General features: G+C 42.0%; 1 protein-coding gene across 1 annotated transcript in view; it reads right to left on the bottom strand.

Annotated features, from left to right (window-relative positions):
• THRAP3 (thyroid hormone receptor associated protein 3) overlaps nucleotides 1-12,414 on the bottom strand; it is a 28,397-nt gene extending 15,983 nt beyond the window's left edge. The window contains exons 1-2 of the mRNA XM_009818468.2: nucleotides 12,362-12,414; nucleotides 6,498-6,583 (exon numbers count right to left, since the gene is read on the bottom strand). The gene's annotated coding sequence lies outside the window, so the exon portion shown is untranslated. The remainder of the gene's footprint in view (nucleotides 1-6,497; nucleotides 6,584-12,361) is intronic.
• Between the last annotated feature and the right edge of the window lie 5,655 nt (nucleotides 12,415-18,069).

Raw genomic sequence — 18,069 nt, forward strand, 5'->3', positions numbered from 1 at the left:
TTGAGTGCTACAGTTGAAAGCAGCAAGTTAATGCAAAACCCAGGAACAGGCAGAGGCCATGCTGCTAGCTTAAGCACAAACACCTTTAGAGACAAACCATTTCATTTCAGTCACATCACCATCAATAAAGCCAGCTGTCACTCGTTTAAAGACCAATGAAGAAATAAAAAGGCTTACCATCAAAAAACCAAAACACTCCCTCCCCCATCTTCTCTAAGTTCTCAGAAGGAATCATGAACAAAAAATATAATCCAAGATACATGACTAAAACCCTATTTGCACAGATCTGCCTCGCTGTGAATGCTCAGGTTAAATCCTGGACATACGTGTCCTGTCCACTTGTGCAGTTTACGTGGTTGCTACGATCAGTTACAAGCGTGTATCATCCAGCGAGGAGTTCTGTTGCAGCCAAAATAATTCAGATGTCCTTCCAAGTATTCACAGAATCATTCAAATGCTAAAGACAGAAGAGATTACGCTGTAGCATTAAATGACTCAAAATAGCTCTAATTATGAATTACCTGGGCTATTTTCAGGAATGTATCCAGGTAAAGAGTCCCTTAAAAGATGTTCCAGGGAATACAGTCTGACCACACAATTGTTTCAGTTACAACCTGCTTGATCTGTTCTCTTGTAAGCATCAACTTTGTATCAAAGAGCAAGATTTTCATCATCTCTTACCTCCAGGGAAAGAAAAAATACTCAGGACTAGTAAAGAGGGATGAGTGTCATATTGTTTACATTTGAAGGTTGGCACAAATTTTGATAAAATCCAAGATGCTGTATTTCTTTCAGCTGGTCAGATCTTCCTGTCAGTAGCCAAAAGAGTCAAATGCATAACACAGAGTTTTGCAGCTTCTGACAGGGACCTTCACAAATTTTCCCCCTTCATGCTACCAACAACCTCCTTTTGTGACCTCCCTTCCACCAAGGGCGGTGGCAGCAAACCCAGCATACCAGAGACGGGTCAGGAGAGCTCTAGTGCCTTTTCTGTCCAGACGTTACAGTGCTTCTCAACTGTAGTAACAGTTGACCTATTTAATCACTGTATCCAGCCATAAACAAAATTCCTCACAATTTAAAATTTGATCATGCTGCAAAATATGCTCCAGCTTTTGAATCCCTGTTGGTTCCAGTATAGTTCTTCAGCTTAAATGGAAAATGCTTTGGGACCTGACTTGGCAAGAAGGAAGGGGACTCTACTCTCTTGCTCCTCAGATTGAATTCCCAGCCTCCTTTATTTCCATTCCTAGAAACGGGAGGTTTCAGTAGTGGGCTGGAAAAGGGACTAAGTGCTAGTCTGAGTTGTTTGGATTGTCAAGTATTCCACACTAGCAGTTGGTATCAAGATTTGAAGTCTGCAATTCCAGAGGTAGCTGACGAAGCTGAGAAGAAAACCTGCTCTCTTTAAACAATACATAAATTTCATTCACAACGTCAGAAGCAATTTACTTAGCATTTAACAGAATTCTTTAGGAATTTCTACAAGCAATTACATTTTGTCCCCTCAAAGTTAGTACAATATTGCGTATCTCTCACGGTACTTACGGAAGCTCAAAATACAGGAAAGCCACAAAGGAACATATAGTAAAAATCTAATCGATGTTTTTAACACATACAGCAGGCCACAACTGCCTGTGGCTTTGAGACCCCTTAACAATCTGCTCTATTTAAGTAAGCAGAAGTCCTTGGCCTCTGCTGCCCTAGGAGAGAATAAAAAACACTGTGCAAGTACATGAGATTATGGAGTCCCTGAGAAAACTGAGCATCAATAATTGTTGTGATGGTCCAGAGATTATATACTGTAAGTTATTTTAATTATTTTTTCAATGGCTAAAAGCTTCTCAAATCATGAAATGAACCAAGAGGCATTTTGACAGCAAACTGCAAAAACCTGAGCATCTGTGAAACAAACACTCTGCAATATTCATCACCCACATTCTAGAAGAGGGAAAAAGCTAAGATTGGTCTGGGAATTCGGAAAAGGATTGTAAAAACAAAATTTGCATTAACTGAGTACTGCATAAAAGCTATCAATAAACTTCTCTACAAAAGTGACTAATGAATTAGATCCAGAAAGAAAAAAGGAACTATGTGAGTAAAAGTTTATCCTTTTTTCACCTACTGATTAAAAATAGAGACATTTAGGTATATAAACACAACCCATCAAGTATTTCTGCTGCTGTATCCATTTTAAGCAAATTCCAGTGGACTGATTTGCAATGTCTTCACTTTAAGTCGCTCGCCAAAGCCAAATTACATACATGGTTACCAAATACTCCAACTACTGCCAGGGCACTTTCAGGAACAGCACAACGCCCGTCACAGGAGCAACTGCTGCGAAAGTGGGTCGTTCTTCATCAGGAGAGCTGGTACTTTCCAAAAATGGGAAGTTGGCTTTTATTTTAAAAATCATGTTACATGTCCCCGTTCTTCCCTTTCACTGTACTAAAGATGCTGTATCAATTCAACTGAAGTATTTTAATATATTCCACACTAGAAAGTATGCAGGAAAAAAATGTTTTAATGTTTCCTGGTTTATTAGGAAAAAATAAATCGCACCAGCGATGAAAATCAAAAAGCACTACCACTGAAGAAGCAAAGTTCATTCTTATGTATGGTCATTTTTCAGGGAAAGAATGCGTGAAAGGACCATTTATAAATATTTCCTTTTATTTTACTAAACACATCTGTTGAAACAGCAACATTTCCTAGTCTGTTGGCCAAAACAATCAAAAGTTTAGCACAGTAAACCAAAACATGGAAGAGAAGCAGAAAAAACAAATGGTAATAGGAAAAACTAGAAGATATAGGAAGATGATCTAAATTGTCTCTCAGAATCAGAGAGCTGCTCCCAACTGAATCCTGAGGGGCTTTGATACAATAAACACAGAAAAAAAGCTATATTCTGTAAGGAGATTACAAATATACTCCATAAGCTGTGTAATTCCAGGATAGCTCTCTATTAAATGACAACCCTGTAGTTCAAGAACAAACTACACTTCAACACATTACCATCTCTAAGTCACCTTTATTTACACTGAACTCCATACTGCTTGAAATATTTTAATAGACTAACATCATTAAAACAGCTTTCACCACAGCTCTTCTCTGTTGTGTCTCTTCTGAAATAATTTTCCAAGAAAAGCACATGGTTACACTGACTGACTGAGCAGAGTAAAAGTGGCAGTATGTGCCAGTAAGTCCTGAGAAGGCCTCAAAATATATTTTCAAAACATCACTTGCTTTGAGCTGTTTAAGAGTCTTTGTATTTTACTTTGATCCACAGCACTTACTAACCAAACATGAGTCTGGTATGTGTGATGTGTGCCAAAAGCTCTCTTGTCTTAAAAGTTTTTTTTATCTTTGTCAATATTTTTAAAGTTGATTCATTCCTAACATGTGAGGTAACTCCTACTAGAATAGGAACTGAGTTGCTATGCTCTATCAGCACTCAAAAGGTTAAACAAACTAAATATTGGAGTCATTTCAGCTCCCCTGTGTTAACACTGCAGTTGTAAACTTATTATGATATACATTTAGTTGTTCTAAGAATTAATGACTGACAGATAAAATGTGTTCAGCTGGTAAGCAAAAAAACTGTTCTGAAAGAATCTATTCTTATAAAACATCCCAAGAATTACTCTGATTTTAAAGGAAGAGTTGCCTGTAATTTAAGCAAAGGCAAACTGTGAAAGCAGCGGTGGCTGCTCACTTACCTTAACATTTAGATTTTTCCACTGAACATGATGTTGTGTCCCCAAAGCACACACATGCATACAGCCTCACAGTGGGATGCTGCTTTTTGAAACACTGCAAAGCAAAATGTGTCTGGTCCTGAGCGGGGACTGCAGTAGAAGCATTTACACAGTGCTATGGAGACTTGTCGTTAGCAGTCTGCTCTGCCAGAGGTCACATTTCCTTCCTGCTTACAGCTACAGAACTGCCTTCCCATGACACCAGCTCCACCTCTACCTTGAAAGGGACACTGTTGATCCCTGCTGCCTGATCCAGGTCCCATCGCCCAGCAGAGACAAGCGTGACTGCACACATCTGGAGGGCATGCACTCCTGGAAACACTGCCAGGAATTTTCAAAATTGTTTTTTGGTTTGTCTTTTCTGAAGACCCAGTTATAAGCTGTCCAGCAGATCTTCCCAAGTAGTATAGTCTTACATCCAAAAATATCAGCACTGATCCTGAGTCTGCTGAGTTTAAAAGTTCTGGTAAGGCATTACCCTATTGGAAAACAGACACTTGACAGCTTGTTTATCTGCTGTAAAACTACACTGTATAACATACTTCATAATTCAACACACACCAGGTCTGAAGAAACAATTTGTATTCCAAATTAGTTTGCTAAATGCACTCATACCACACAGATTTAAAATTAGTTACGTTCACTGCAAGCCAGATCTGAAATCACTAAAGTCAGTCACTGAAGAAAATAGTCAATCTAACCACTAGCTGTTTAGTCTGCTGAAAGTACATTGCCAATGCAAATTACTAAGCATTATAGGTTCTTTTAGATTCCTATTGTAAGAAACGTGGACATTTCTGCAGAGAACATGAAAACCTGCAGATTCCCATGTGCTGTGAGTACCACCAACTCAAAGCTGTTAAGTTCAGCCTTGTTTGAAAATAAGGAACAGCCAAAGCTTCATTGAACAGAAAGACTCAAACTGGCAAACATCTCTTATTGGAGTAAACTGCTTTGAATCCTTCTTCCATAGTTTATGGAAGTAAAGGCAGAGGGTTTACTTGAGCTGTGAAAGCCTTTGACAGCAATCAGTAACTTCAGTGAATTTGATTTCTCACAGGAGAACATTGCCACGTTACTTATATCCCCTTCTTGGCATCAAAGATTTCCCACCCTGACCCCAAAGGCATACATCTGGAACTCTTCAAACCTATTTCTTGTGAAGGAAAGCAGGCAACACAAGTCTATCAGTTCTGCATGTAGTTTTGGTAATATTTATACAAGCTACTTCATTCTTGAAGTTCTTGAGCTGCTTTAAGATAACTTTTTTTTGGCCACACCAGAAATGGAGCCATTCAGAAAGGGAAGACACAAAAGAAAGCTAATGCAGTAGAGAATGAGTTCTGGTCAAGAACTACAAGACTTTTGTCTTTATAAAACTGTTGTGAATCTTTAACATCTACAAAGAAAAAGCAATAAAAGCCTGGTTTCTAAGGTTCTTATCCAAATAGGACCCATACTGTGAATTGTAGGCAACTCAAGTCATCTACCAAGTGAAGACAAAGACCAAAGTCAAGCCTCTGATGTTTAACAGTAACCTTTGTGGATGGTTTTCTGCAGAGATCCACTTCTACTTCTTAAAGAACTAGAACAAAAATTAACATAGATGTCTCTGAGGATATTTCTGTTGACGTGCAGTTTGACAAATTACTAGCTTAGCAACAAGACCCATGTAGCCAATACAATGAATTATTCATCTACATTCTAAACTTAATCCATGTCACGACAAAGGTTACACATGTTCTGTTTTACAAGAATATTTTTAATCCAGACTGATTCTGTGACCCCACTCATATGAGTCCTACTGACAAATAAGGGGGGAGCTTGAGATGGAGAACCAACAGCCTGGAAGCCTCTCACTCAAAATAAGTGTTTCCTAAAAGTTGGAGGCTATTTCAAGAAGCAAAGTTTGCCTTCTCCATTTCTAAATCCTCACGGCAATCCATCATACCACGCAAAGAGGTGAAAACAACAGAAGAGCAAATGCTCCTACTAAGCCACCACAATGGACTTTGCCCAGAAGACAAACTTTTGACATGAAACAGTGTCAGGAAAGTTAATGTTTTACCTGTTTTAAGTCTCCTGACAGAATGCAAAAGAACAGCTCAACTCTACTCCGCAGCAATGAGAAAAAGTCACTATCAAGAGTCTCTTACTGCTGTACACTTCCACTAGCTACCACAGCTTCCGAATTCAATTATCCAAAATAGTTAAGGAGAACTTTTATGGCCACTGACTAAAATCACTGCAATGCTTCAGCAAAAGAACAAATGTTTGGGGTGGGGGAATGGAATATGGGGGTTTAACACTTTAGATCAGTACGACATTTAATAATCTGGCCTGGCCAATTAAGATATATAGGGGTAAGCAGCCCTTTTCTCCCTAAAGTCACCAGGGTGTAAATCCAAAAATCAGTCAATGTAGCAGTAAAAAAAAAGCAGGTACTACTTATTCCAGGACATCCAAGATTATTTCACAAAATTGTTCTATTTTACCCTTACATTTACCAGCTATTTGGAAAGACAAATCAAAACATTCCAAGACACGAGGCTGACTTTTTTCTTCACAACCTGTATAGTCCTTTTTGCACAGCAACATTAACAATGAAAAAAAGAATTCAGCTGATACAGTTTAACTTGCAGTATGCCCATGACAGAGGAGATACAAGAAGGTATATTCCAAATCCCAAGACAGGCAGTTTTACCGCTTTTGAAGATTTTATTTTCTATTGTGTCCTACCTGCTTGAGCAGGTTCACACCTTGCACCCTTCAACAGTTGGGTTTCACCGTCTCAGCTTTGTCAATTATGAAATCAGGAAGCAAACCTGAAATGAGAAGAAAATGCATTGAAGCATCTTTGTATGTACATTCTTGTACTTACTGCCACCAACGATCAACAGAAGTCTAGCTTCCTTAAGCCATCATCCAGTGCTGTACCCAAAACATTCATCATATCTTAAGTATTTCAACAGAGCACGTACATTGCAAAAGTTCATCGCCCACTTCACCATGTATTCTTTCATGTATTTTTATGAAGAACGTAGTTTTTAAAACGGTTATTCAAGCTTTCAAAATTTTAAATCTACTTATTCCTCCACCTCCCCTGCCCCCCATCCCATCTCCTGTTATATACATACTAATTGCTGCCATTACATCTGTACAGCTGTATTGAAGTAATTTCTCTCAGCTCATTTGTATGGTCTTACTGGATTCAGGACTAAGTATTTTCCCATATTGTTAAAGAGAATCCACAAGCCAAGAGAAACAATTGTTTTCCTGACAAATTCATCCATCAGTATATCGCCATCTTCAAAAGGTGCCACCAATCCACTGTGAGCTGTTTTGACAGGTCTACAATTACATTTTCAGTGTCCTTCCATGCACTGCTAGAGGGGCGTAATTTTAAAAAAGAAAACAACAGTAAACACAACCTCGTAAGTTACTTCATGTTATTAAACCTCTGATCTAACAGCAAGAATGTAATTTACTCTGTGTTCAACCATAAAATACACTTGTTTAAAGCTATTCATTTCTTCTGTTTACTTCATTGAAAAAAGGTTTCAAGGCTACTTGAAGATTACACTTTCTCTGAAATGGTGATTAAGTCCTATTCTCACCCAAGAGGGAAGGTGGTATTGCAAGGTTTAGTGTTTTCTAAATCATGCTTACCAACCTTTGAAAAAAGCTAAGTAAGAACACCACACACATTTTTTTTACAATTTTTACTGTTGTCACATCCGTCCGTCTAAATGTCCGTAAAAGAGAGAAATCTTGCCTTTTACCTTACAAAGACCTTTGACGTTCAGCCTTTCACAGTGGCTACCAGAAAAAAAAATTTGCCATAACAATTTTTTCTTGTGTTTTGATAAAACATATGGGTTTTGTTTGTTTTTTCACCTATTCCCCAAACACCAACATTACCACAAGCTCTTGGTACAATCCACTGCACACAGGTGTCATCCAGATAAAAAGGTGGCTGAATTCTCTTTTGTAGAAGAATACTGTTCTCATATTCAGAGCAATACGACAAAAAAATGAACCAAGACAACACACAACAAACAAGAACAGCTAACCTTTCTTCCAGATATGGAAAGGAAAGTAGGAAACGTGCTGAACGCTCTCTGCTGAAGCAGAAATCATAGTCCAGGAGTTTGTTATTCCAGAACACTGTAAAGAACATTTCTATATGCCAAGACATGGGTCAAATGAAGAACAGTTCTAGTTTTCACAATGCCTTTTTCCAGGAGTTTGTTTCCTATTTCCAACTGGCCTGTATCACTTTATGACTGTCTCTTTCCATCTTCCACTCTTTTTTTTTCCTGAAGTCTTTCAAGCAGTACTCATCATTATTTCAGACCTTTCACAGATGTTAAAGCAGAACAGAACCACCACAGCCCTGTACAGAAAAGCCATCTAACAAAATGTTACAGCTGAAATCATTCCATCTCAATCATGTCATCAAGGATTGCTATACCACATAGCACCACAATTTGCCAGCTTACAGAGAAAAACACAGCAGATATGTCCCTACCAAAAGAAGCAGTTAATTTATCTTCATATTCATCTGTAATACACTGAGCATAAACACCAAGAACATTTGGAAACAAGTGAGATGGCTTATGTACATACCTTAGAAGTGTGCACAGCACTGCAAAATGCATTACAGTAGTTTCAATTTATTACACAGTGTTTACAAAACATTAACTTGCAAATATTAAATATTTTGTAAAAGCATTTGTAAAAAGCTCTACATAATTGTGGTAGGAAAACAAAAATTTACTTGTTCCTTTCTGGCCAGCATTTAATGAAACTTACAGTTTATTTTGCTGTAAGACCCAAAGCAAACAACATAGCACCTCATTAGAGAAATCATTCCTGCCTGGGCATCTTGTCATCCATTTAGTGTTTGCTAGCACAAACATTCAGCTTGGGAGAAACAGTTGAACTGCTAGTTTATTTGCTGACAACAGCCTTCATTATCAGGGAACAAAAAAATAATTAATTCTCCTTCAGCCAGCTCTACAACTTATAATCCTGAGCTCCAAAACCCAAACAAGATTAGTTAATTCAAAAAAAAAAAGAAAAAGAAAAAAAAATCCTACAAAACATCTTACAAAGTGTACTCTGTATATAAGGCAACAGCAATCACTACAAAAATACACTTATAAAAAAACCTCACAGAACTACATAGTAAAAAACCAGTTTCATTTCCCACAAAATAAGTTTTTTAACATTCAGATAAGACACCTGAAAGGCTTACATCAATTTAAACTGTGACAGCCTTTGTCCTAGCCAAGAAACTGCCTCTTTATAATTTAAAACCCCAGAACATAAAAATTATTCATTGCTGATTGACCCTCTATCCCAATTCATAGTCTACAAAGATATCAAAGATGCTGGAAAATGCTGACATGAACAGAAATGTCAGCGCTGTGTTCTTTTTGAAAGCATTGAAAATAAGAAATTAGCTATTTATAAACTTAAACAATAGTAATCACCTAAATCAGGGCCTAACAGAGGCAGAAAATCTGATCAAGCAATTAGAAATCCAGTCCTATACATGATCTTGTAATTAAGAACCCTATAAAAATCACCACTTCCGTGCATTTTAATTCACCTGCCTCCCAGAGAAGCAGAGGAGGTAAGTGGCATCTGTAGATATGTCAGAAGACTTGGGTAAGAATACTGCTATTAAGAACTGCCAGGTATTAGTTAAGATACAATGACAAAATAAAATAGGAAATAAAAAGTATCAAATACAACAGTAACTAAAAACTGTCAGCATGTTTTAAAATTTATTTCAGTATGATCTTGTTTCTATTTAACTATCTACCTACAGAATAAGAGCTGCACTATGTCCAACACCAAATTGCTGCTTGAACACTGAATAACACCAGTACAAACAAAGTGGTTAAATAAGCCAAACATGAGCTATGGGGCTAATGTCAAAACACACGTAGAACAGTAACAGACTTGATCCTTAGTACTTCCTCTTGTACTCAGGCTCAACACACTTAGTAAAAGCAGCCTGACACCAGTGTCAAATCAGAGCAATCTCTGTTTACTAGACATGCACCTGGCAAAGAAAAGAAGAGCTATTCTTTTTTTCTTTTCCTGCAGCAAGTGCCCCAAAAGGGTATTTTTCATACCGCACATTCACTCCCTGGAAAGATCTGCAGCCCAAGCAGCACTTTGCTCTTGGCACCTGTTGAGGCTGCTGCAGGGATCCCAGCACACTGGCAGCTCATACAGAGGGACACAGCCAGCCAACACCCTGAACCCCATCTCCCTTCAACCCAACGAAGCACGAAGACACATGACACCTGCTCTTCCCTTGCAGCTCCCAGATGTGTGTTTTATCGAAGAGCAAATCAAAATAATGACCATAGCAGTTTGACTATCACAAATTCCTACATTAAATTAAAAGTTGAAAATAATATTCCTAAATCAGTTAAGTTTGACAACCATCAATATACTGAACTGAACTAAAGCTCCTGTTCTAAAAGAGCAGTCCAGAAGCGTGACAGATTAACCTTGCTATGCATGACCGCTATGTAAAATCTATTTCCCAGAAAGCTTTGTACTGCAGCTGCAGGAGATTTTCCTGTGAACCTACTTGAAGTGGAAAAAGTTGCAGCTATCCACATGTCAGAGCACACTGGAAATGCCAGCAGTAACGTACAGGGTACAGAAAGCACATGCTGGCGTTGCTTTCACAAATCAAAGTCTAATAATCTCACTTTCTACTTGATTCTTCCTTTTCAAGCTAAGGTTTGGTCTTGCACCAAAAATTAAGTATGCTCTTGATACCAACAGAACACTTAAGGGGAAGAAAAAAGAGCCACCTGCATAGCTCCCACTGCCAGCCTGGTGGACTGCAACTTTAAATGCTATTTCTAATCATCCAGTTCAAATTTCATTACAGTAACAAAAAGCAGAACAATTCCTCTTTCTAGATCAAGTATCCAGTGTATGTTTTCAGGAGATTAATGACACAAGTTAAACTAAAGCCTACAACTACACCTACCAAACCTCCTCAACAAGAATTTTCCTGGACAAGACTGCTAAAAACAAAAGCAACAAAAAACCCCAAACCAAAACAGTGTGTTCTACTTTAATACATGCCAAACACGCTTTGGGGGAAAAAAAAGTTCAGCTTATTCTGCCATGGCAAGAGAAGCACTAGTTTGTCAACAGCAGTTCCAATTTCTCTCTAGTCTATATACTTTCAAAATCAAAATTTCCCTTCAAGCATGTTTAGGTTTTCACACAATTAAACTAATCCCTAAAGAAGTTTAATATTGAGCTCCAGCCCTGGTTTCAGATAATTAGAAGCAGGTTCTATAGAATGGTTGGAAAACTATTTACAGGTTCTTCCAAAAAGGACTGATTCTGCAGACTGCAGTGCTGAACAATCCGTTTCCAAATAATTTGACCAGCTATAAACACAAATTGGTGACTTTAATTCTGACACTAGTTACTTGGCTAAAAACTGTTTTGTATATCTTTGAGCTTAAAAAGTCTTACATTGTTATTCAGACAGTTCAGTGACAGGGAGCTCAAAGAAAACAAATCCAAGAAAAAGCTGATTAGAAATCTGGATGTTTTTGTTACAAAAGTCAAGCAGCTGGATTTTCTGTTAAATACAGAAGAAAAACATCCATAATAAAAAAAGGGAAAACCTATTTCATCAGCTTTTTGCTTCCAAACCTACACAACCTGGGGACAGACAAGCAAAAAAAACAGATCTTTCTCAAAACTAATGGCTTCCTCACAGTGCAGCCCTACTATTTTGAGCAGTTTTTGGATGCAAACTGAACCCTTGTCAAAACCGTTGGGGGTCTGTGAATCCTTGTGCCTGCAGTTTCAGAACTCCCAAGGGAAGCAAGAAATGGTCCAATTTACATAAGAAAACTATTCACAAATCAGTTAACCGAAAGAATTCAAACCTGTGCATAACTGAAGTTACTGTGCTACTCCCCCCACAGCAATGGAAGAATAAACTGTGACCTCCAGTGAAGTTTTCAACCCTCTCAGGTCACCGCAGTCTGGAAACCAGCAGACTCTGCACACCAGTATTTCCCTCGTTAGAGTGACCACAATGCACTTAGAAAAATGTGGAAGTTATGCTTCCAAAGAAACAGCAAGTAATGTAAAAAACAATTGATTCTGGGGCTCTTGAGAATATCTTCTGAAATACACAGTACAGTTACAGCCAAAACTGAATCTGTCCTAAAGGATTACTACTCTTCACACATTTAACCTATGAAAATACAAGCTCCAGCAACTTTCATTTATAAGCTGCAAAAAGCAAAACCATTCACATATTTATTCTCAAGCCAGCACTTGATTTATCTCTACCTTAACTTCCATCTTGTTACCTCAGGGAAAAACAAAGAGAAGGATTTCCATGACTTGGTATAACATTAAAAGTTCTTAAAAAAAAAAAAATCATGGAGTTATTGTAAGCACGAGCCATCAGAACAGGCTATCCCTACACTCTGCTAGGCTACAAAACAGACGTAAATGCTTGTCCACAGAAATCTTGTACGTATGGAACAAGCTTATTCGAACAGATAGTTTTCAGTGCTGTGTTTACATACCTTGTGTAAGTCTCCCATCAATTATGTTTCTGAATACTGCTTTATTAGAAGCAATTGAGCTCTCACCTAAGTAAGAAAGGGAAAATCAAATTTAAACCAATCAAGATACTGGCAAATCCTCACATTTTACAAGCATAGGAAAAGAATTCTGATTTAGCCATTCATCCCAGCACCACTTCCCAGTAAAAAAAGGCTGCCAAAATTACTTAATCTAATCAGATAGTGCATACACAGATCCTTAACTCAGGAAACCCATCTCATCCACAGCCCTATAGGAGCAATTAACTGTAATAATTTACACAGATACACAGGGCCTGAAATAATCAGGTACACAACCCCCACAAGATATCATGTGTACAGCCCTCTGTTAAGGCACAAGTTAACATCATTAATACTGAGCCTAATTCCCTTGAGAACAATTTCAACTTTACACCCCCCACGCCCCCCAAGCCATCCCCTTTTGTACTCTCAGCACATAGAAACCTAAGGGTTACTTGCCAAGCTTTCCTTTCTTCCTTTCACTCAACCACAGATAAAAGTGAAATGCAGGCAGCAGTGGGGAGGACGTACACTGGCTAGCTGTGCAAGCTACAACACCCCTCGCATTACAGCGGGGGCTTTTTTGGGTTTTGTACAGCTACCTTACACTGTAAAGCACGACAGGCTAAAAATGGCCAGATGACAAATTTGGAGATGAAATTACGAGCAGTCCATTCGCTCTTGTATCAAAGGAGTAGTAGCTATGAGCAGGGCTTGCAAAGAGACCTCATTCTCATACACATACAACAGGGGAGAAAGGTACAACATATTTTTATATGCAATAGGAAAAAAGGGCACAGACAGAAAACTCTTCCTTGGGTATGAAACGACCCCCCCAAGGACCCAGCGCTCCAGCGTTCCCGCAGCGAGGCTGGGTGTCATCTCTCCGTGCCTTTTTTTTTTTAATGGGCACAACAGCTTCCGGTTACCATGGAGTGAAACAGCGCAAACACAATTCTCAGCTGGCATGAAATGTAATCCCATGATTTTACTATTCATAGCTCTGACAAGATAAAGCTAAATTAAGCAGGAACTCTTAACTTTCTCAAACCTAACAGCAGTGACTACCTCCATCATTTAGCCTCTGCTAATGCTTTATTTCACTTGAAAACGGGAAGGATATTTTCCTTTATGGTAAGAGAGATTCCAGACCTACAAACCCAGCCTGTCATCCAGAAACAAAATGGCACCTACTTGTTCCCAGGCACCACTTCGGTGTGACTCCAGAAGGAACAGAGGAGACAAGATGAGCTCTTGTGCTAAATCTAACACCTTCTCCTCATCTTGGGACCCGTTACAGAAACCCACAAAGCAGTTTTAAGCCACGGTCCCAGGCTCACCCAGCAGTGAGTGTTTGCTGAACAACAGTCTACCAGTACAGGAACAGGGGTCAGTTGGAAGCACAAGTAAGAGATATGCTACGCACAAGGTAAGCCAGCACAACCCCAGCGCCTACCATTAGCTGTTTATACAGCCTTGCAGGATCACCTTGCACAAGCTCCCCAGGGAGCCAGAACAGCTTTTGCAATTAACACCACTATTCCTCTCTTTCAGCGCCCGTAGCCTAAACCATATGGCTAAATACACAGCAGGAATCCTGCCACACAGAGGAACTCTCTGTACCATCATCCTTCAGAGGGAACCATACAACCCAAAAAACACGTTATTGTACTGGCACATATGGCCATTAAACACAGCTCAGTATATTGTAAACTTTTCCAGATATGGAAAAAAGTTCAAGGGCTATGTAGCTGCTTAAACAATTAACAAGTTCTGACATGGCAAACTGTCATTTTGCAAAGACAAAGCCAAGTCAGCTGAAAAAAAAAATAAAAATCAAGCTTCTGGCAAAACTACACTATTCTTTTAGGGAGCTAGTGATACAGCTACAAAGGAAACACCCCAGTTTTCCAATGAAAAGCATCCTCAGGCTTAACCAGTCCAGCTCAGTACTTCCTAGGCCTCTCAAAGCAAGATTTCTTATACAGTAGAGAAAAGTGGGAGTAGGTTAAAAAAAAAAATTACATCTGCCAACTTGCACAGATTGTCACCTATTTTCTATCCTGGTGTTTTATACATGTAATGTTTTTGTTTTCTAATAGCACCAACCATGTTAGAAGGTGTTCACCAGCTTTTCTGCAGCATGCCAATCTCAAACACCTCACCTGTGAACCCACAGGGCTCAGGCCTGGCTTCACTCAAATGACTATTTTCTTAAGTAATTTAGAAAACTTCCTGGCTTAAATAAGCTGGAGAAACCAGCAGACAGCTAGATTATATTATCATAACCCTAATAGCAGAACACCCATATAACTTACAATACACATGACAAAACTTTACTTTTGTCAAAACAGAATTAGAAGTTAAGAAGTTAAGGTCAGGGGCACATGGCTGCTCTGAAATCCCAGCATACAGGGAAACCTCTTTCCGGACAGCACTTACTGAAGCACTGAGAGCATAACTATGTTTTCCAGAGATACAGAGCTCGCAGAGAGACACGGAATGAGCAAGGAAGGAAAAAAGCAGGAAGACACCAGAGCATAACTCAGCAGAAACACAGGCACGACTTCTGCAGACAAAGAACTACATGCAGAACGTGCGCATGGATTCATCGCAGCACGCACCTGCCACTGCCAACACATGGTCCGTATGGATGTGTTGCAGGGCAGCGAGATCTGCCTCTACTCTCATGCATTTACAGCAAGCACCTCAAAAAGATACCAGGTGGACTGTGCTATAGATGCCTCCTCACCATGGCCAGGTTGTTTCTTTACAGTAAACTGGCAGGTAAAAGGTTTCACCCTTCGATCCCTGCATAAAAAAGGATGTAAAAATGCAGGTATCTGAGCTGGCAGGCGGAAAGGCCTCCCGCACGCTTGCTAGCGATGGCTTCCTCCTTCCCACGGGCAGGAGCCCCAGCTGAATGGGAACGGTGCAATACTGCAGCCATCCGTTCAGACTCCAGAACTCTGTAAACCCCCTGTGCTGAGATCGTATTGTTTACAGATCACACACACTCACATGTAATTAACATCAATTTTGAAAAGACATCTCGGGACACTAAGGCCTATCTGCTGGAGTACTGCCTCAGGAGCAGCATTTTTTACTGGCAATGTCAGCTTCTTAAGGACTTCAGAGATAACTCTTAAAATTGACTTCTCATACGTGCCCCTCGCTGTTCCTGCTAAAGCAGGAACAACTAATTCACAGTAGGGAGGATGCGAAACAAAAATATATAGCCGGATCCAAAGAAAATTTAGACATAATCACAAGGCCCTAGACTCTACAGAGGATCCTGTGTCACAAGAACGTGCATTTTAGACAGCTCTCTACAATACCTGCCTTATTTTATCCTCTTACCTGCTGTTAGATTGTGCAACTACAATGCAATTCACAAAGTCAGCCATTTCCTCACTCTGTGCTGGGCACCTGCAAAGTGCCAGAGCAAGTATACAGATGAACTACTAGGAGAAGGCACTGTTGTGTCTAAATACTCATTTTTTTTCTGGCTCTACAATATACTCCCTTAAAGGCAATCTGAGAGGCTAAGCTTCAAAACATATCTTTTTAAAGGAATGGAAATCAGGTTATGCAATAGTTACCCAAAAAACAGATCTCCTCTTCAGCCACAGCACCTGAGGGCAGTGTCCACACAAAAGGCACATTAAAAACACACCTAAAATGTCACATTGCCCTTACCATAAACACTGACATAACTACCTGTCTTTGCTACTAGCGGGAAGGAATACTGCAAGAGTCCTTTGCAGAGAGTAATTGGATGATTTAATTGTCTATGCTCTTAGGAAAGCGCATCCTGAAAATGTCCATTTGCTGATGTGAGCCTGCAGCCTCTTACACACGCGCTCTGTGCTGACACTGCCACAGAAGCAGCAGATAAAGGCTCCTCTCCTTCCATCCTTAACGTTTTCCAAATGGTTTTACATACTGTTTGTTTCAATGAACAAATCTGTTCTTATGCCACAGCATCAGACACATCACTGTACACTTAAAAAACAAGTACCCCACCTCCAACAAGTCCCAAGGAAATGCTGCTGCACACACACCACCACCCACTCCACGTCTATGGAGTCCTCACACACACGACCAAACAGAAGTGAACCTGCGCCTCCCAAGGCTGCTACATGGAGTACTGCTTATTTCAAACTCATCACATCACCTTCTGGCACATACATGCAACTCAGAAAGCCATTCAGGAGACAATTGCAGTGACAATTACCTTGGGGAGACTTTGAGATATATTTAAAGAAGCCTCTAATACATTAATCTCCCCAAAACAACAAGAGTTAGGGAAACGAGCCCTCATCAGCCTGGTGAAAATGAAGATTCAGGGCTCACAGGTGCCTCTGTGCCACTGCAAAGCCCATTCTGCCTCATCACCTGAGGTTCTACCAAACTTCACTTTTGAACTAGATGATGCAGAGTGGGGAATGCGAGTAAACAAATCCATCCTGCTGCAGCGAGAAGCACATGGTGCTGAGCGCCGGTTCGTGAGCCCTGTGAAAGCTACACACCATCGGGGGTTGAACCCCAGCTCACGGGGTCACAGCTGTGGCCCGCACAAGCTGCTACCCCTGCAAGCTGCCGCTCCCCCCAGCCCCACGGGCCCTGCGGCCCCGACCGCCTCCCTCGGGAATACAGGCAGCGCCTCCCGTGCCGCAGCGAGCATGCGGGGACCCCGGACACAGCCCATGACCCCGACGAAGGGAAGAAACCTCCAGGGACAGGCCGAAGGCCCGAAGCGGGAGAGGAATCTCCGGGGACGGGGCCCAGAGACCTGGGCGGAGGACGGGAATCTCCAGGAACGGGCTAGGCCGGGACGAGGGAACGACTCTCCGGGGACAGGCCGGGCCGGAGCGGGACCAGGGCAGCCTCCGGGGACAGGCCCGGCCCGACCCCAACCGGGATGCGAGCTGGAGGCGCGAGGCCTGGCCCGGCCCAGCCACGAGGCCCCGCTCGGGCCGGGCCCAGGGCAGTCCCGGCAGCGCCCCGGGCCACATGCGAGCCCCGCCCGGGGGGGGCCGCGGGACCGCGCCCGGCACGTGGCGGCCGCCGGGGGGGCAACGCCGCGCTGAGGGCCGGGGGGAAGGGCGCGGGCCCAAGGCCCGGCCAGCGTGGGCGGCGCAGCCGCGGAGGGCCCTCGGTGTGAGGCGGGAGGAGGGAAGGGGACGAGAAGAGCCCGGTAGCAGAGGGCAGGGCCCGACCCCGCCGCGCCGGGCCTACTCGCACTCACCAGACCCCGCTCCGCCCGCGGCCTCCTCAGCAGCCAGGCGCCTCCACCTCCTCCTCACGCACTTCCGCTTGGCGCCCGCCCGCTGCCCGCCCGCGGGGGCTGCCGGGAGCCGCGGTCCGGCCCCCCGCTGCGCTCATTGGCTGGCAGCGCCAGACGGACTACAGCTCCCAGCGGGCTCGGCGCGGGGCCTCACGTCATTTCCGCCTCCTCCCCAGCCCGCCCCTGGCGCCACAGAGAAGGCGAGGCTTCCGGCGCGGAGGGGCGGGGCTATGGTGACCCGGCCGGGAAATGGCGGCGGGGGCGGCTGAGGCCTTCACTGGGCGGCGGCGATGGCGCAGGCCGCCCGCCCGCCCTCCCCGGTGTGGGCCAAGCCTCCTCCCGCACCGCCCGGCTCCCCGGTGCTTCCGCCGCCCTGGAG

This window comes from Gavia stellata, chromosome 29, assembly GCF_030936135.1.
Source record: "Gavia stellata isolate bGavSte3 chromosome 29, bGavSte3.hap2, whole genome shotgun sequence".
Lineage (NCBI taxonomy): Eukaryota > Metazoa > Chordata > Aves > Gaviiformes > Gaviidae > Gavia > Gavia stellata.